We start from the raw sequence: 21894 nt of genomic DNA, 5'->3' as shown, positions 1-21894 counted from the left end.
AAAATAAATTATCATGAATGAATATCTCATTTTATATATAATAAATAACAAAAAAAACTATTTTATAAAATAATATATTACTTAGTAATTACGCTTATTAAATGGTCATATATTTCGTTTACTAGCTTTTACACGACGTGAACACTAGATTTCACTTTTCAATATTAAAAGTTTATAATATGAAAAGATATATTTTTTATCGGTAAGTCGATGCGTTCAATCATGATTACAACATTGTAAGATACATTTTCAATGCTTAACAAAAAAAACAAATCGTCAGTACGCCATCGTGTAGATTAAAACTTTTTTATCATTGCACCGACATGAACCACCGAACGCAGCGTCTGACCCCCCACTCGAATTTTGACCCTTCTGCCGTAGGAAATGTAGAAACTAGTCAGCGCGGTATTCCTCGCAATGTAACCACAAAACAGCGTAATGGGCGAGCAGCTTTGGATGAGCGTTGATTAAAATATATTATATTATATGATATGTTATGACTCAAAATGTGAAATTATATGAGTTTTTACAACGATAGTAGCCCTTGCTTTATTATACGAAAATACTTACTGGTGTACTCATCTTATCGTACGTGTAATTCTTCCGAGGAATTCAATTATCTGAATTGCGCGTCACCCAGATGTCCGTCGTTCAGTTCTCCAATCGTCCAACTATTATCCTGCCATCTGGTTGATGTCATTACACAATCATGTAAAAAGTCTTTTAAATAAATTTGAACCAAATGAAAGTTTGACCTATATTCATTGCAACCCGACATTTTCTAAAGATTTTTCTAACAGCTATATTCTGAGTTTGTGAAAAACTATGTATATTCAATTAACAGTCTTGCATTCTTAAATTTTATAATATATCTCTTGAATAAAAATAATTTAATTCATTACTTTCAATTTAAGTCACTACCGCAATTGTATTTAAAAATACAAATATTAACGTTAGTTAAATTGAATTTCATATCGTACGTAATACATACCATACTGTAAATTTGCAATACTGTGTATTAATTATTTAAATCTATGAAATAATTTAGTGCTAAACTATGCCAATTTATATACAATTCACAGAATAGTATCTAGTTCATAACTTATAATAATCTATACGTCATAAATTCAATAGTTATTATTAAATTCTCTCAGTCGCCTAATCTTAAAAGCCCATATTATCCTCAGAGAAGGTACTATGAAGGCGGATGTAAAGATAGGCAAAATTCTACGCGGGAAAATAACATGACGATTATTAACACAAAGTAAAAATACTTAGTGTTTTATTCAATACGGCACTAATACTTAATAAAATACAGATCGTTTTTCTTTCTAACTTCAGATAGAGCTTAGTGTGATTAAAGTATTTTTATCGAAATAAATCAATAACCCGATTAATTCTAAATTTAATTTCGAGGTTTATCTTTTGCTGGCAAATTCCTCTGCTAACGTGAAATTTAAAAGAGACTCAGATTTCCAAATTCTATTAAGCTCAATTTACCTTGTTATCCAAAAAGTCTTTCTGTTCTTGGTGGAATTAAGGGCGAGAATGGCTTGTAAGAATCGTTGATTTATTGCCCGCTTCAGAAGGCTGTATTAATCTTCAATTGGAAGGATGTAATTTATTGAATGGGACACACACAGGGCCAGATCTGCCCTGAGGATGTAGCAGGAATGTACTCAGGAATAACGCAATCAATATTTCTAGCTCTATGATTGATATTTCATTATAGCATCGTTCACAACGAAATTCGTTTAACAATGTAGATAAATGATCATTTAAAAACACTCATTTATGACGATCAAAAATTTATTGAATTATTAAGTATTGTGTTTTAATATTTTATAAGATTTCTTTAATTTAGTAATAAAAGTGAGTTACAAATATATTTTATTTTGCTCTACAATCTTTTTAATCAAGAAGTTTTTATAGATAAATATATTTACTAGTAAACTTATATAATGTTCCAGCAACCTAGGTATTAGGCAACAGTTATACTTATCACATTCTTATGTGATGATGCCTCCAGCTATTTACTGCGTTATATTTTTTTATATAAATACTACGCAAAATCTAGTTTAGCGGTTTAGCGTATCTATTCTTTACACAAGGCTGCTATCGGTGGCTATCGAGGGTAGTTTATCATTCACCGTCACCGTTCACCGTCTGAACTGTCAAAAAGTGCTATGTTTTAATAGCACTTCTCTTGGCTGTGTTAACTTTTAGAGAGAGATAGATGATTTTGACAGTTTAGAAACTTATATTAATAATTATAATACCTCAATACATAAATATGATATACTACCCTGGATAGCCGCCGATAGCAACCATGTGCATGAATAGATGCGCTAAACAAGAGTTTGCTGTAGTATTTATATAAAAAAATATAATTGAAGTTAATGGGTCCACCAAACTCCACCCGCCCCGCACCACACCCGGTGATAATCGGGCATATCACGGGACCCTACGTTTGATGTGAAGCATCATTTTTTATGACTGGGAATATCTCAGGAGCAGTTACCCAAATCCTGGAGGTCGCCACGCTCTCAAGTGAGCTTTGACTGAGTTTACTGATTTTACTCTAAAGTAAAGTGCCGGGGGAGAGAAAAGGCAGAGAGAATTAATTAATTAAAAGAAAATGAATAAAAATAATTACAAGATAAAATGAACTTTTTATATACCAAGTTTTAAAATTTTCTGTTGAGTCATATAAACTTGACAATTTTAGGTATTAATAATTTAGGACAAATAAGGCAATTGTTAATAAATCATTTTTTTGCTATTTTGCAACAAAAGAACAAAAAATATAGAATACTGAAATGTCATTTTGATTTCCATAGTAACGCACGTATATATTAATAATTATTTAGTTGCTAGGATTGGATTGGATTACGGATTTCTTCCGAAATAACTTTTTATAGAAAACAGAATTAACTGAAAATGAATTTAATTCTACTTAAATATAGCTAAAAATATTAAAAGAATGCATTGGCATCGTGTTATGATATATTCTAAAAGTTTCAAATGTCTAGCTAGTCGGAATATTAGTTAAAAATCGATTGCAAGATTTGTACTGGATAAACAACCACCGGACAAACAAGAATACGAGCTAAGAAAAACGTGGTAAAATGTTTAATAGATGGAGGCATCATCGCGTAGTGTTGATAGCCGTCGATACAGTCTTGTGTATATAATAGATGCACAGAATAACTTTAGATGGCAGCTTTTTTTTTTTTTTTTTAATAATTAATACAAATTATAGTAAATTACTTGAGTTGGCGCCCACATGTAATAATTTGACCAATTGAGTCCAACACTGTACATTGAAACCTATTTCAACGTATATTTGGCTTTAACAGGTAGACTCGTAAAGTTCCATATCGGACCGATTCAGATAAAGATTCCAACCTATTATAGTTTTCTTATCTTACAAGTTCCATCCCGGGTAAAGTGAATATCGTGATTGGTGATTAGCTCCATTCAAAACTTCTTTTTACTTGAGAATAAATGGGTTTATTTTAATTGTGCTGAAGGCAATTAATTACTCTGATAGATAAAAAAAATACGTTATAACCGGATATCGCCGGTTTGTCAAGTTATTCAGTGTTTCTCAACATTTTTCGCGTCACCGTACACTATTCAAATTATAAAAATTTTGCTTCACCTATATAATAACGCTACATTTTTTTTAAATCATGTGTATTATTCATTGAATAAAAATAAGAGCAAGAACGCTAAAAATAAAATGTGTACAGAACCTTATGAACCAAGTACAGTTATGTAACTATTGTAAATATCTTGGTTTCAAAATTTTAAAAGATGGTCGCCAATATTAATAAAATTAGAAATTATACATCAGTTTTGCATTGCTTGATAGATTACTGATTGTATCAATTTTATCCGGTTATTTAGTTTTACATTCTTTTACGCAGTGACGTCCCGTAGGGGTAGGCAGATTGAGCGTCGCTTGGGGACGGCAGTTACTCAAAGGGCAGCAAATCGAGGAAAATCTTTTCGAATATATAGAAATAGTTACATAAACTTAGTAATAACGAAAATATTTTTCCATTAAAAAATTCAGCTCACTAGTATTATCGGGTTCGCGATATCTAGTTTACTTCCGTTGCCCTTCGACGTCCTTGGTGACCAGAAACGACACGTGCAGATTTGCGAATAATTAGTCTGATATTTTGTTAGGAATGTCTCCATACAACACATTTCTTAAATACTGGATTCATGAAAGGATGATAAAAATAATGTACAAAAAATGAGGCGGCATTTTGGCGATGCCTAGAGGCGGAATTTTATCTACGGACGTCACTTATTTAACGTTAAGTCCAGCATGCACTTCTCCATACCATGCTGTGCAACTTTATGTTTCTGGATCTCTTTATTACTATTGGTTCATGTTTGGCACGCATATAAGTGAAGGCTTATAAGGGGAAGGGGGTGGCTTTTGTTCTGTGAAAAAATTCATCCACCTATTAATATTATCCTGTTGTCCCAGTTAGATATGGTTCTACACTTATAAAACACAATAATTACAAAATGGAAATAATATAAATTATATTGCGTTGTGCGTGATGTTTTATTAAGAGCGTACATAAGTGAAACGGAAACACTATGTGGAACGATATTTTTGCCGCGTTGCCATTCGGAGAGGGATAGTCGACCTGCACCGCGATTTCCTAACTATCGACTCGTGTGGCACCAGACGACATGACGTAATTGTGACGTCAGCCAATACACGCTCGAGGCATGCCGCCCTGCGCACAGTGCTCACCATAGATAATATTATTATGAGACACCTATATGTGTATGGTGACAATGAATAACGCCGCTATCTGACCAGCGTTATATTCTCGAGCGCTATTATCACTCCGGTAGTACGTCACAATGATGTCATATGACGTCATGTCGACCGGGCAGCTGGCACTTGCAAGTTCTAACATAGGGCCCCTGTTCGCACGTAAATTTCTTTTGTGATGGAGTCGGATGAATATAGTCTTAAATCGTGTAAAGATGACTAAAAAACGTTCCACGTGTACTTGAAAAAGAAAACATGTCAATGAATATACTAATATTATTACGAATATAATAATAAACATAACATAAAAAGGACGCATGTTGAACTTTTATGACAAATTATATTTCGTTCGGTTTGCGTCATTTGCACCCGCGACCCGCAATCCGCGCATCGCCTAGTCACGATCTTTTTAGAGTTTTAGACCATGCCTCAGCTGATGTATAGCATTAATTGATAGTTATTTCAGTTGTAATAATAACATTATCAATAGGTACTACGAAAATAAATAATTTGTCTACGCCTAGTATAAAAGTACTAGTGTGATAATTAAAATAAAACGTTATATATTATTATCTAGTAAGTACTAGTTCAATTTATTTAAATGTTATACCAGTTTCGTTCGCTTCAAAGTGACATTGTCAGCTGTGAACAAGAATTATTGGCAGTAGTTGTTAATTCTATAAATGACAATTATTAAACGGATATTTAGATATGTATATACTTAATACAAAACGTATTATTTTAAGTACCTATATTATAGTCTAATATCGCGTTTCATAAAGCTCAGTTCTCACTGGTATGTATTATTATAAATTATAATGTTCTCTATTCTAGTAACCTATTTATTGTAAAACCGCCTATGGGGTAAACAGTGTTAATATAACAGGGACCAAGGTTTTAAATCTCAGCCAAGGGTAAAATGCCAACTTCAATTAGCATTACCATTTTATATAATATGCTCGCATGTCAAAATGTAATATTATATTGCTTTATACATGTAATACGTCACTTTAAAAGTTTACACATAAACTTTACACATTTGTAAAATTTATTATAAGACATTTTTTTCTGTACTGCAATCCAAATACCTTACCTTCTTCTTCTTTTATCAGCTTAGTTACAATATTATAGGCAAATTAGTCATTATACAATTTACATAGTTAAATATATTATCATTGAAGAAGTTAGTTGAAGAATTACTCTGGTAAACAAAATCTAACTGCTGACACTTCATATCAAAAATTCTCTAATGGCTCGGATTACTGGGCATTATCAAAGAAAAGAAAGTTTCCTTTATGCTTCTAAAAACATGTAAGTATACTATTTTGTTAAAAGCTAACGCTTGCTAATTACATAAAGGCCGTCACACACCTCGCGCACATCTTCCGAGCCGAACATGCGCTGCGGCAGAATTCGCGACATGCGCGCAAGTGTACACTTAGTGTTGTAGACAGTATCGTAGACACGTCACGCCGAACTAGTTTGCGCATAATATTCTTTTTAGTGTCGGTATTTCGCGACCACAAAGAGATACAAGGCGATGTGTTCTATAATCGCATTTTGCGTATGGAAAAAATCTGTGTATAGGTATACAATATAAAAAAAAAATATTATTAAAATACGATTTAACAATTATGAAACGTAAAAATAATATTTAAGTACTCACATATATATCGTAACTATATAAAATGTATTATTATAATTGGTTAATGTGTTGCAATTTATAATATAATTCTGAAATATTATTATAAGTAAGTCGATTTATGCGTTTTAGTTAGTTATGTTTCACCTTCGTAAATAAATTCATTAAGATGCCACTCTGGTAGGATATTTATATATTTTCAATATTCCTAGTACCTTCAAAAGTTTCAAACCCTTCTCAGTGTCGTAATCACATGCAAGTATAATAAATATTAGTACTTGCCATCTTCCATAATATCATCTTTTGAACAGTACTGTAGGCTGTAAATTGTAAATATTGAGCAAGCTTTTAAAAGCTCCTATCATAGTTTCACTTAATAACAGTGCCATACATAATAATAAAGAAAATAATGTTTCTCAAATAATTTAAAAAGCCCATCGTACACTCTGTCTTCTTCTTCAGTCTAACTTTTCATTTCATCCCAACACATACCTACCTTCCGTAACCAACACATTATGATATTATATTAGTATATATATATATATATATATATATATATATCATCATCAGCTTGGATCAATCTACTACTGGATGAATGCTTCTCTAAACTAATCACAGCCATCTAGCTAGGCCATGATAAAAATTTACTATTTCGTCTATCTAGTAGCTTGTAGGACCTTACTGTATTACCTTAAAGTGATTTATTTTTCTTAAAGCTCTGCATCTAGCTTATTTTAATTTGAAGTTCATCGCAAACTTTTTTATATCACATTTCCTTAAGAATTAACTATTATTACGATGATTCGATGTTTTTACAATATATTATAATAATATTATATTATCTGCATTATTATGACGTGAAGGTATTAAAATTATACAAGGTAAATTGTCAAGCCATGGCACATAACTATGAATTTCGATCATAGTACTAGATATTGCTTATATTTCGAATGCAATATGGTAATTTTTTTGTGGAAAATGATGATTATATCATATTGAAAAAATAGTAGTATGTTAATTAATATGAACAAAATATGCAATCGAAAATCTTTATGTACCTACTCCGAACATGTTTCGAATTGCATCAAAGTTAAATCAGCGGAAATCTCAATATAGCAACGCGGTCTGTCATTAAAGTCTTGGGACAGAGAGTGACTAATGTAGACGTTCTCAAAAGAATTGGAAAAAACCGGGAAATTCTGCGTAGTGTTTTAAACAGAAAACTTTCTTGCAATCTCATTTGAGTAAAAATCATTTATATACGTGGGAGAGAAATGGGGCACTTTTTAACGATTTTTCGATGATTCATATGAGTATATATCCACCAAATCGTTTCAGACTTCAAACAATATAGCGAATGTTGCTTTGATGAGGAAATGGTATAGGAAGCAGAAGATTTGTTTTGATTTTTCAGCTCAATGTTTGTCATATGTCAACAACCTCTACTTGTTGTGTCGTAATAGTTATTGAATGAAGATAGTTTTGGCGACATTTTTACTATGACATCGACATTCGTTACGATATATTCCTATCTGATATCAATTAGGCGGCTGCACATCCACATCATTTTTTCCCAAAAGCTTCATATAACGTAATAAAAGTAACGTATATATGTAACATTGTTATCATAATATTATGGAAAATGTATAAAAACAGTAATAAAACTGTAAAATACGATGATAATAAATTCAATGTATGATACTCATTATCGCCCTCCTTTAGAAAGCCACTGCCGTTTGGATATTAGGTATTTACTATACTTAGCGAGAATTTAATGAAGGCTGCGGTGAACCAAGCTCTGACCAGGGTCCCAACAAATGTACGTAATTCAAAATACCACAAAAGCTGGTAGTTAATTGGAACTATCAATATTTGTGAAAATTACGAGCATAATACGATTCCAGTTGAGAACGGCCAGGGAAAACGTGCTAACTTCGGCTATAAATTTAATGACTTCTTCGGCATTCCAATGGTCTCAGTTACATAGCTGAAACTTATGAAATGTTGTATGGTCTATAAATAAAACTATTTTAGAGCCTATATAATAATAGGTTTATAACTTAAGGACTCAGATACTTTATATTAAAATATATAAGCGATAGTTTATACGAACATTATCAAAACATTGTTTTTTACCATATATTACAAAGTTCTATTAAATACGGATTTAAAATCAATATTCATCAAATGTATCTTAGTATTTTTTTAGTATAATTTTATTATTAATTCAATTATTGTCTGTTTATTGAATTAATCATTTCATTTAGATATTCTGATCTATAACAACAATACAATACTTAGTAAATTGTAGTGTATGTCCATGGTTTCAAAATATTTGACATTTATTTAACGTTCTATTTCCATAATACATTTTTATTACGAGTATGTACAACATACAGTTAAATTTTGTCTGTTTATTCTATTGTAACTCAAAAATACTAGACCAATATTGATGATACTTGCACAGCTTATAAACTTCATTATTAGTACCACTTAAATAAAGGTAAATAAATATCCAATATCGCAAAAGTTACAAGATAAAACGTATTGCAAAAATTTATCAAGTGTATTTAAAGTGGTCAGATAGCAACGTTGGAGTGGTAAGGTGAAGGTAAAATAGTACAACCACGGTGGCCGCGCGGTTTAAGCGTTAAGCACTATAACGCCGTGGGTCCCAGGTTCGAATCCTGGGTCTGGCTAGTACACGTATTGTTTTTCAATTTGTGTGTGAGTCAGGGTATGGACTCTAATAGGTTGAGCAAGTGACTGAAATCCATTTCTCGTAAAAAACAAAATCTATTAATACAAACCTCTACTCTGTGGAGGCCCATTTATGATCCTATTAGGATCGGATATGCTCGGAAAAAAAGGACATGGCATTATCAACTATTCATAGAAATAGTATGAATAAGCATTAGTTGTGTCATTTACTCTATAGAATTGTAATTTTGTAGGTATCAATAATTCAGTGTAATTGAATGTTTTAGTACTTTGCTCTTGAGATTTAGATTGTCTGGTTTTTAATGATTTTTTTTATTAAATTCTAAATAGGGATTATAAGATTTTTTTGTGATTGGTTCATTAACTTTTTTTTTAATTGCAACTTTTGTATTATATCGCTGGGTGCCTTTAGTAGCACCAGATACTGCCTTAATATCTGAACATAAAGTATTGACCAAGATTTTTTAAAAAATCACACACATTCTATTCAGTGACAAAACATGGGTGTATATGGATCCGTTCAAAAAGTGCTTTAGAATGTATATTATTATATGAAAAAAATCCTTTCACCACACGTTTCTAGTCGTTCTATTATCTCTGTTAAAATTCGCAAAAATATTTCCCGCCATTCGTCGAGGCGAACATCCGCCTCCCATTATAGTGACGGACCCTTTTATCCTTCCGAAAAACGCGAACAACAAATAATTTCAAAACAAAAACCTTCAACCCTTTCTACGTCCTGGCATTGGAATCGGCTAGTGGACAGTTTGCTTCCGGTTTCAATATTGTATAATAAAACCAACTTTTTTATTACGAGTCAGCACATACTAGTTTTTTCAACGACGGAAAAAATATATTTAAATAATACTTGAGCATTTAAATAAAATTAATTTCAGTACCGTCATCGTCGTCAGCCTGTATCTATCCACTGCTGGACCTCTCCAAGCTGATTCCACTTCTCTCGGTCTTGTGCGTTGCGTTACCACGTATTTCCGCAGAACATTATCATTTCATCGATCCAGCGGCCTCTAGGTCTACCTTGCGGATGTTTTGTACGTCTTGGGTACCACTGGATGACTAGATTTGTCCAACGATTGTCCCATCTTCGAGCTATGTGTCAAGCCCATTTCCATTTGAGGCTTTTAGCGAATTCTATTACATTTTTTTATATTTTTAATTAAATTATAGTAATACATAACTTTACTACCAGAGTCATTAAAATAAAGCATAAAACACATTTACGATTTTTTTTTAATTAAATATCTTCAATTTTATTGTATTTTAGATTAAATCATTTTTCATGATTGTTCTTATCAGATAGCCTTCTCCTCAGTGTGGTGTCAGTAGTGTCAGTCAAAACCTTGTTGTGCTTTTGATTTGGTTCTTTCATCTGAAATTATCTCACTAATAAACACACGTTGTAATCTTAGTATCGCCTCCAACACCACGTCATGTTGGATACGTTTATCTTCTATTGACCCCTTGTTTTTACTTTAAAAGTCTCGGAGGCATAAATACACATTATTAAAAAAAACAATTGATTTTACTAGGTACAACAATTTTAGTTGTTCTTATAACATCTCTTCATTATCAAGCACCTTTTCCTGTATGAATTCAAAATTTGGTTTGCCGCGAAGAATCACAATTCTATCGTCAAAGTCAATAACTATTTTTGACAAAACTATTTTTCACGCGGTATTAAAAAAAAAAAAATCGTTGTACCAAATGTGTAGCAGTAAAAATAGGGTACATATCTAAAATTAAAAAAGAAATGTTTACTTGCGTTTTTAGCAATTTTTTCCTGCTTAACGCAATACCATTTTAAATGCGAATAATACCAATTATTTATTATTAAAATATCATTGTAACCTAATCTACCAGATGGTATAAAAATATATTTGGTAGTAAGTATATAAGAACCTACTATTATAATTAGTTGGTAATATATGAGTTTGAGCATTTATTATTTTTGATTAGGTACCATGAATAGTCTCGTTAGTTGAGATAAATACAGATCTTTTCGGTAAGTATTTTCATTATTTTAGATATAGGATTTGTCCGGACACAAACTGTTGGCGACTAACTAAATTCCCGAGATTCATAATTCCAACCGGAACAACTTGTTTTTCCATTCTTCCGCTGTCATCTGTCAGCGGACCGGCTCGCTAGGGATGGGGCGTCATGGAGCAGAAAACGTGGCCCGAAAATGATGGGCCGGAAAAATATCGAAGCGTTTTTCGAACGGTGATTATAACATGGCGGCATTTCATCAATCTTTCAACGTAAGAAGGTGCTGCCACCTAGCTATTCACGAGGGAAACTAATATAATACGAGGATTTTCAAAGTATTGATGTTCTGACACAGGTTTTACGTGAACCCATTTAATATGTAAGTATATTCATTCTTATGTAAATTATGTGTTATTTTTAAAAATTTTGTAAATTTACAACCTTTCATCTTAGATAAATTACCATTTTCTCTCTAAGGCAGAGTGTATGGGTTTATTTTAACTATATTGACCAGAGCTTTCTAAACGGTGTGCCGTGAATAATTGAGAATCGTGCCACGAGATATAGTTGTATAATGGATAAAATAATAATCATGTGATAATCACTATCGAAGATCAAACATCTATTATATTTAAGTAGATTTTACCATAATTTACGAACAACTCTTTCAAACATCGACCCAGGTATTAAAATTTTTCGAGGTGTCGATATATACCTACACCCAGTCATGCATAAATAGAATTGAAATCTCGTTCTTTTTATTCCATAGAACATTCGAATTTAACTTTAAAATACAATAATTATTGTACCTCTTCTTCTTCGATGGCGCTACAGCTCAAGTTGAGCACTGGCCTCCTCCACCCTGTCTTCCAGCCGTAACGGTCCTCCGCACGTCTTTTCCAGTTCCTGATTTTTAGCAGCTGGTTGGCATCTTTTGTAACATTATCACCCCATCGTGTGCGTGGCTTTCCCACTGGCCTTTTCCTTCCTGGGTTTCCTTCGAGGATCTTCTTCGGTATCCGTGACTCAGGCATGCGCTGGACATGGTCTGCCCAGTTTAGCCTCTGGAGTTTTATGAAGTTGGAGAGTTTTGAATCTTGGTATAAGCGGTATAGTTTCATGTTGTACCTAATTCTCCACTCCCCACCATCATTTATGGGTCCGTATATCCGCCTAAGGATCTTTCTCTCAAAGCAATCCACCATTTCAGCTGCTTTCACATTTAGCGTCCATGACTCGCACCAGTATGCAACGACTGTGCGCATGACGGTTTTATAGAGCCGCGTCTTAGTTTTTCTGTGGACATTTCTGGATTTGAATATGGGCAGCAATGAGAAGTACGATTTATTTGAAGCGGTTATTCGGGCTTTTATTTCTTCCAGTTCCTCGTTCTCTTTTGTAATATTGGAACCCAGGTATGTGAACCGGTTGTCAACCTCAAATTGATGGTTTCCAAAACTGGAACTTTGGCCCAGCCTACTCTGATTTTGTCGGTTTTGTACCATGACTTTAGTTTTGTTTTCATTTACTCTTAAGCCAATCTCTAGTGCGGCCCTTTGGAGGTGGTCAAATTCTTTCTTCACAATCTGTATGGATCTACTCATCATGTTGAGGTCGTCTGCGTAGCCAACCAATTGGATCGGTCTGCTTAATATAGTGCCGCTCCTGTTCACTTGAGATTTTCTGATAGCGGATTCGAGGGCTAAGTTGAACAGCATGGGAGCCAATCCGTCTCCTTGCTTAAGACCCCGAGATACTTCAAAGCCCTTCGTCCGTTGGCCATTCACCTTCACCTGGGAGAGTGTGTTCTGCAGTGTGATTCTAACAAGCTTGACTAGTTTTGGTGGGATTTCAAAGTCCAAAAGGACAGTGAATAGTTTTTTCCGGTCGATGCTGTCATATGCCTGCTTAAAATCAATAAAGAGCTGATAAATGTCCACATCAAATTCCCAGCATTTTTCCAGTATTTAGCGAACTGTGAAGAGCTGATCCGTTGTAGACCTTCCTGCCCTGAAGCCAGCTTGGTATTCACTTACTATGTTTTCCGCGTAACCTTCCAGTTTTGTCTTCAGGATCATTGTGGATACCTTATAACTTGTGCTCAGGAGTGATATCCCTCTGAAATTTTCACATCGCAGTCTGTCTCCTTTTTTATATATTGGACAGATAACGCTGATCTGCCAATCCGCTGGAATACTTTCGGACTCCCAGATTTTAAGCATTAACTCATGCACTGCTGCTATTAATCGGTGTCCACCATACTTTAGAAGTTCTGCAGGGATGTTATCGGCTCCTGGTGCTTTATGATTCTTTAGTGTCATAATAGCTCTTTCGGTTTCACTAAGCGTGGGTGGAGAGATGCATGGTTCGTTGCACTAGTGCTGTAGTCGTGGATCCGGTGGAGTATTTTCATCCTGTAAGTTAGGGTTCAGGAGTTCCTTGAAGAATTCCATCCATTTTCGTTTAATTTCTTCTTCATCACCTATAATCTCTCCCGTTTTCGTCTGGCATAGGCTGGTGGTGGGTATAAATTCTTTTTTGAAAAAGTTGACCCCTTTGTATGCGTCTCTCTATCTGTTATTCCTAAAGTCGTTTTCCATTTAAAGCACTGTTGCGTTTAGGTATGCTCGCTTCTTTGTTGTTATAGTCTTCTTGGCCTCTCTTCGCGACTGCTCGTACTTAGCTCTTTTCTCTCTCGTTGGTCTCTCTAAATATATTCGTCTATATTCATTTCTTTTCTGTATGGCTGCTGAGCAGTCTTCATCAAACCAGTTACTTCTGGTTCTTCTAGGGCTACTGCCTATACTCTTTTCAGCAGAGAGTGCGATAGCATTTTTGATGTTTTTCCAGGCATCTTCAGTGGAGATTGCTGCATCAGATTCAGTAAGATTGTCGGTTAGAGAGTCCTGATATTGGCATATAACTTCTGGGTCTTCAAGGCTATCAATATTTATTTGTGGCGCTCGTTGGCGCTTGTCTATTTTTCTACATGTTATACGGCATCTATAAGACATGCACAGTAGATAATGGTCAGACTCGCAATTGGCGCCTCTACAGCTTCTACCTTTGTTACACTAGAGAGACTCCTTTTGTCGATCAGTACATGATCGATTTGATTATGGTGTTTGCCATCAGGAGAGGTCCATGTCCACTTGTGTATGTCTTTTCTAGGGAACTGGGTCGAGCTTATAACCATGTTTTTGGATATAGCAAAGTCTATGATCCGAATTCCGTTATTATTGCTCTCATTGTGTAAACTGTTTTTGCCTATTGCTCCCTGATATATTTGTTCTTTGCCGATTTTTGCATTTAGGTCCCCGATTATAATTTGTATATCATTTGAGGGGGCTTTATCATAGACATCTTCCAATTTATTGTAGAACGTATCTTTTATTAGGTCATCTTTATCTTCTGTTTCTACGTGTACATTGATGATGGATAGGTTGAAAAATTTAGTTTTTAGTCTGAGTACACATATTCTTTCATTAATTGGGGTAAAATCTAGAATATTGCCTTTTATCTTTTTGTCAACAATAAAGGCAACTCCAAATTCATGGTGACCCTTCTCCTTACTACTATGTAATACCGTGTGAGATTTTAGGTCAAACGTCCCGCTGCCTATCCATCTAGTTTCTTGGACTGCCAGAACATTAATTTTATATTTGTCTATTTCGGAGACCAGTTCCTTGAGGGCTCCCCTTCTATACAGTGTTCGTGTGTTCCATGTACCAAAAATCAAGTCCATGTTTCGTTTGCGAGGTCGTCGTGGAGATGTTGCCGGTTTCCGAGGCTTTGGTTGAGGATTCGTAACAGTTGGGTTTTTACAAGGTGGGGTTGTTAACCCCACGATCAACCCCCTTTTCGGAGGGCCATTTCTACCGTCTACCTGATCTTAGGTGTATTTGCTCAGGCTTCCAGGGCTCACCACGTGGAGGTGGAGATAGGAATTGAGTAAGAGAGGCTATGCGACACTATCAGGATACAGTGTCGTGCGGTACGCATGCACTACCCCGTTAGATACCCTCTTGTACCTCTTATTCGAAGATAAATAATGCAACACGATTTATATAAATTTTTAAATATGTGTTAAAATTATTAAAGAAAATGGGTCTACACATCGTTTCGGAAACAGATACTGGCAAGTGCAAAATTTAATGCATTAAGATTTCTTTGTATTATTCTTAAAATACGCACGTTTTGCAATGCTATAGTATTGAATAAATTCTTTTAGCAGGTAACCATGGCGTCCGGAATATAAATAAGATTTAAAATTAAATCTATTAGCGTGTGTGGAGGTGCGTTCTTCATTCATAAATATCTTACCCGCAGACAAGCTTATTCATGATCAATTTCAAGACAATGGCATTATTGTAAAAGTAATTTTAGTAAAGGTACTTAGTGAATTTTTGCCGATTCATAAATGCGCGTTCCATTTAATGAATGATGTATTATGAATGGACCCAATTATTATTGACATAGGTAATTGTAAAAAATAGACAAAATATATTTTTATTAGTACCTATTTATTTTCAATCTACAATATAATATAACTTGATTATCTATAAGTAAAGTATACAGTTTTCTAAAATCAACTATGAGAATTTTTGTTAATTCATATAATTTTACTTTCAGGTGAGATGATCAAAAATGTTTCTTATATAATTTAGATGTTTCTTTTCCCTTGAATCATTACATAGCTATTGCATATATGAATGATATTATGCATATATTATACTATACACAGTCTACAATACAAAACATTGCAATTTCCTAATTGAAATAAAGTTTAAAATGTTCTTTTAACAACGCAAATATTTTATGAAAGTGTTGCTATCGCAATACAGTAAATATTCTGAGGTGCTTTTTATATACATAGTTCTAAAACAAAATAATAACAATCAACAGTTCACTTATACCATGATACCCTTAATTCCCTTCTAATATAAAAAATCAAAAAAAAACTCGTTTCTATGGTTTAAAGGCGGACGTTCAAACACGCGCGTTAACATCATTTTACTCCTTACTTCAATTGTAGTTTGTCAATTTATGGCTACGGCCGTATGTTGTAGCTTAACTACTGGGGGATGCCAAAAGAAATGGCGTATTTCAAAAACACACTACCTTATTCTTAGGTCAATAATTATTATAAAGCAATCATTATTCGTAGGATGTTTATTACACTTGAATAGTCAAAGACATAGCTTATAATTAATATCTTTAGAATTATCTTCAAATTTTTTGAATAATAAAATGCATAATTCTTGTCAAATTTGGGATCACAGAGATTATCAATATAATGTTTATCGTAAATATTTCACTATAATAATGTCGACATAAATTATACAAATGGTTTTATAAATGCGTTTAAAAGTTAATAAATGTAAAAAATCTTAACACCACTGCACATGCATGTACTGAAATATGACTATATTCTAAAACATTAGAGCGAGAGGTTTAAAAGAGTACTATTTTATGTAATAAAAATACTTTATGCAGTTATCAAATGTTTAAAATAAATATAAAGGATAATGAGGCTTCAAAATTATATAAATAGATTATCTACAATGTTTAATGAATGTTCAGGATCATGCTTTGAAAATAGCATAAAAATCTCCATTTTGATCTACGCGGCGCTCGTCCCCCCTTGGATTTTCATTCACAAAATCGAAATTTTCAGCAGTAAGTTTTCATTTTTGATTGGCTGGATTCTTAACATTACCATTTGATGCGAATTTTCAAATTAGACTTAGAATAGTAAGCTCTGTAAGTCGATTATTTTGACCAAAAATTTTAAAAAAATGATCGCTTTATAATAATTATTGACCTAAGAATAAGGTAGTGTTTTTTTGAAATACGCCATTTCTTTTGTCATTCCTCAGTGGTTAAGCTACAACATACGGCCGTAGCCATAAATTTACAAACTATAATTGAAGTAAGGAGTAAAATGATATTGACGCGCGTGTTTGAACATGTACCGTTTAAAGAAAATAAAAAAAAATCAACAATTCACTTATACCATGATACCCTTAATTCCCTTCTAATATAAAAAATCAAAAAAAACTCGTTTCTATGGTTTAAAGGCGGACGTTCAAACACGCGCGTTAACATAATTTTACTCCCTATTTTAATTATAGTTTGTCAATTTATGGCTACGGCCGTATGTTGTAGCTTAACCACTAGGGAATGACAAAAGAAATGGCGTATTTCAAAAAAACACTACCTTATTCTTAGGTTAATAATTATTATAAAGCAATCATTATTCGTAGGATGTTTATTACAAATGAATATTCAAAGACATAGCTTATAATTAATATCTTTAGAATTATCTTCAAATGTGTTAATCTTGCCCATTTTTTGAATAATAAAATGCATAATTCTTGTCAAATTTGGGATCACAGAGATTATCAATATAATTTTTATCGTAAATATTTCACTATAATAATGTCGACATAAATTATACTTATGGTTTTATAAATGCGTTTAAAAGTTAATAAATGTAAAAAATCTTAACACCACTGCACATGCATGTACTGAAATATGACTATATTCTAAAACATTAGAGCGAGAGGTTTAAAAGAGTACTATTTTATGTAATAAAAATACTTTATGCAGTTATCAAATGTTTAAAATAAATATAAAGGATAATGAGGCTTCAAAATTATATAAATAGATTATCTACAACGTTTAATGAATGTTCTGGATCATGCTTTGAAAATAGCATAAAAATCTCCATTTTGACCTACGCGGCGCTCGTCCCCCCTTGGATTTTCATTCACAAAATCGATATTTTCAGCAGTAAGTTTTCATTTTTGATTGGCTGGATTCTTAACATTACCATTTGATACGAATTTTTAAATTAGATTAAGAATAGTAAGCTCTGTAGGTCGATTATTTTGACCAAAAATTTTAAGTATTGACCAAAACGTAGCTCCAATACATTCATTATTATTGTAATAAATTTTAACAATTTTTATATGCTGTAGGTACAACTGTGTATCTTTCTGCAATGATTTTCCAAACAATACTGAATATAAATGTCAATTTTGGTGGGTTTAAGAAAAAGATGGCTACTATGACATTTAAAAAAATTATACTACTAATTTGATACCCCTTTGTTTAATTAGTTGTGATAATATTTGATAGAATTTATTTATGGCCACATTGTTTTATGTGATAATCGTATACCGGCAAACCAATTCATTTGATAATGAATTGAATTAATTCGCAAACATCCGTTTTCATAGAACTGAGTTTCTCTTTGTTTTGTTTGCAGCGTATCTAAGAATAATTAAATTCCGTTTAGATCTGAAAATAAGGAAGAAAACAATGTTAATTAAGCCCGGACAGTGTGTTTGACTGCACTTAATTTGAGAAAATTGTCGTTTTAACAACTTTAGCAGTGGCACTTTGCATAACTTGGCACATTGTGAAAGTAACCAAAGAAAACACTTTGAGGTATTCGAGCTCCAACGATACTTTTAACACAATACAGATAAAACATGAAGAAAACTTGTGGAAACTACTAAAACAATAATATACTTTTTACACATATTATTTATATAATACCTACAGACCTAGGGGTGGCAGGTTATATGTAAGTATGGTGAAGCAGGTTAGTATGGTGAAAAAGTATGGTGAGGCGGGCTGGTAATCAATTTGTGGCAAAATTTCCATGTTAACATTATATTATACGCGTACGTTATAATGACCAAAGTAAATCCTCCTTGATGCCCTGATTTTTTTTCATCGCGTCGCTATTTCTCGTAAGTTGTCAGCTATTGTTGGCTAGCTTCATTCAGTTGTATGAGAAAGCCGATTCCTTGCCCCTCTTTTTATTTAATACCTCTGATACCAATGATACAGACATAGTGTTGCATAGATTTTGTGCGATTATAATTTTGTGGCTGTATTATGTGAGGTCCTAATGTCATTTGTTCAATGCGTGCGTGCTACCTGTACTCATGTATGGCTGTGTGAGGCATAGGACAAGCACAAGTTTCCACCACTTCCCTCGATCCATCGCCAACTCTTGCGTTTCCCGCCATGTCAGACCTACAGCGCGTAAATCGTTTGTGTAGCATTTTTTGATGAAATTATCTATTTAATTAAAAAGAATAATTTTCAATTGAAGTTAAGGTGTAAGAAATATCTCTAGTGATTTTATAATTTGTTTGGTTATGTACATTCTGTTATTCGTGTCTAAACAAATAGTGCAACAATTACAACTTTTGAAAAATTAATTAAAAACAACTCGTACAATTTTCAGTGATTCGTCTGTTAAAATATTTACCTTTACGTGACGTCTTTGCTTTTTTTTCTACCACGAGGAAAACTCAACGTCGAGGTCTAGTTATAAACAAATACTCACTCTGTAAATTTTTGTTGAATTGCAGGCAGAAAAAAACTTCGTTGACTATAAATCTCCCGACTTAATGAATACATATAACTTAATTACATTTTTTTTCTTTGCACACTTAAATAAAAATAACCAAGACTTTTGAATTTATTTGAGGCAGCAAATTAAAGAGAGCGAAAAGCACTCTTACCTTAGTGGGGAAACATCCCTCCTTTCACAGATGGTTGCAGCGGCGTGCATAAATATATTATTTTAAATACACTTAATGCACTTAACGAAGAAATTAAAAAGCTATACATAAAATGATTTAACATTCATAATTTTGAAAACATATTATAACCAATAGAAAAGATATTTCCCAATAAAGTTTTGTGAAACATCTTACTTCAGAAAATAGTAATTACTAATATTTCTCAATTAATTAAAAGATAGATTGAAACACTTTACAATTTTATTAGGGTAAGTAGTATTTATTTTTTTGGTAAATATGATATTTTACGATGGTTTTTTTGTCAACTTCAATAATATGTATTCGTATTTTCTACTACAGAGAGTTTTAAAATTTTCGAATTCGTTTTTATATTATGTTATGTTTAACAAAATGCCTAATAAATGAAATGACTGAATGTGTATAATTTTTTTCATTTCTAAACAGCGTATTTATTACTTCACTTGACTTTAGTCATTTATTTTGGCCTCTCTCTAACTAGCGGTAAAACTTTTCTTCAACTATTATATACCCACGTATTTAACACTCATGTTTTTATTACAATCGAATCTATTATATTGTATATATCCACTTCTTATCTTTTGTTTATGAATATTGAATGTCAAATCACAACGTTGAAGTAATATCATCATCATTCATGGCACTACAACCCTTGGTGGGTCTTGACCTCCTTCAAAAACTTCCTCCATCCTGGACGATCCAGCGCCGACACTCTCCAATTGCTTTGACCGAGCATTTTTAAATCTCCCATAGCACGGTCCAGCCAACTCAATTTCGGCCGTCCAGGTCTTCTCTTGTCATCAGGGGTTGCATACATACCTAAAGTGATATACATTTTATAAATTATTATGAATCTTGGCTGGAAAACATTTGTATGTGGGTGATTGTCTAATGGATTAGGTCTCTGTTATCTAGTCGCTAACCAAAATAAGAACCACCTAGTAAATACACATTTTTTTGAAAAGATGTAAGTATATAGACGCCTACCTATATATTGATGTTTTTTTTATCAAAATGAAGACCAAATAATATGTCATTCATTTTATAATTCAGTATTTACGATATATTAAGAGACCTGAGCTATTAATTATTATCGTAAATTATTAATACTAGTATAGTTTTATTGGAATATTATTTTTTTTAAGAGGCTATCCATGGACTGAAACCGTATACGGTTTAGATCCGTGTGCCATACTAAACTTACGATTTTTGATCATGAAAATATATTATTTTCACTAAATTTGTAGGTGTAAGTGTATGGTATGAACGGATACGATCAGATGCTTATAATATACATTGAGAAAATATATTTCAATGACCAGAAAAGATAAGCTTAGTATAAGCTCACGGTTCGAAACCGCATACGGTTTCAGTCCATGGATGGCCTATAAACTTCAACGTCTTGTTCCTGCCACGTTTTTTATATCTTTAAAATATCGCAAAAATATCGACCTAGATTTTGTTTGTACTGTGTAAGTACACCAATGGCTGGTTAGTTTGAGGCACGCGAAACGTCGCGGTTAACATTGTTGTTTTAATTATGGAGTGTACTTACCTCACGCACCCCTGGGACCACGCGGAGAGTACCTACCTTGTTCAAGCTTTTACGTTTACATTGTTCTAACGCGAATGAAAAATTAAATAAAAACAGGTTTGCAAAATACTTTCTCCACTGGGTATCAAGAAATCATAAAGTGAAACTTTTCTATGCTGAGATATTTCTTTGCTATGTCTTCATCAGTGAGTTATTACCTCATTGCATCAGTATCTACTGTATTATAAAATTACGAGTTTGTTTGAAGATGTTTTTACGATGAGTTTACTTTAAAAGTATATATTAATTTATATCGAAAATATGTTGTGAGGATATTGGTTAAATCCACTCGTATTTCAACCCGTTTCTATTTTTTCACATTATGGTCATTTTACACGCTGAGTCTCTTACAAACTATTTTTTATTTTACTTGCTATTAGACTAAAAAAATGCGTAGTACATAACCTACTACATAATTTTCATTCGAATATACTTGTCTTGAACACCATTTCTCCAGCATTAAACATTATTTTTTTGTATCTTTGTTAATACCAACCCAGGATCAAGCCATTACCGAAGTTTTCCTCATAGAGTG

Source organism: Rhyacophila brunnea, unplaced genomic scaffold (genome assembly GCF_057557595.1).
Source record: "Rhyacophila brunnea isolate RB1 unplaced genomic scaffold, BYU_Rbru_1.0 scaffold_11, whole genome shotgun sequence".
Taxonomy (NCBI): domain Eukaryota; kingdom Metazoa; phylum Arthropoda; class Insecta; order Trichoptera; family Rhyacophilidae; genus Rhyacophila; species Rhyacophila brunnea.
The sequence above is the reverse complement of the archived record's forward strand: the minus strand, read 5'-3'. Positions refer to the sequence as shown.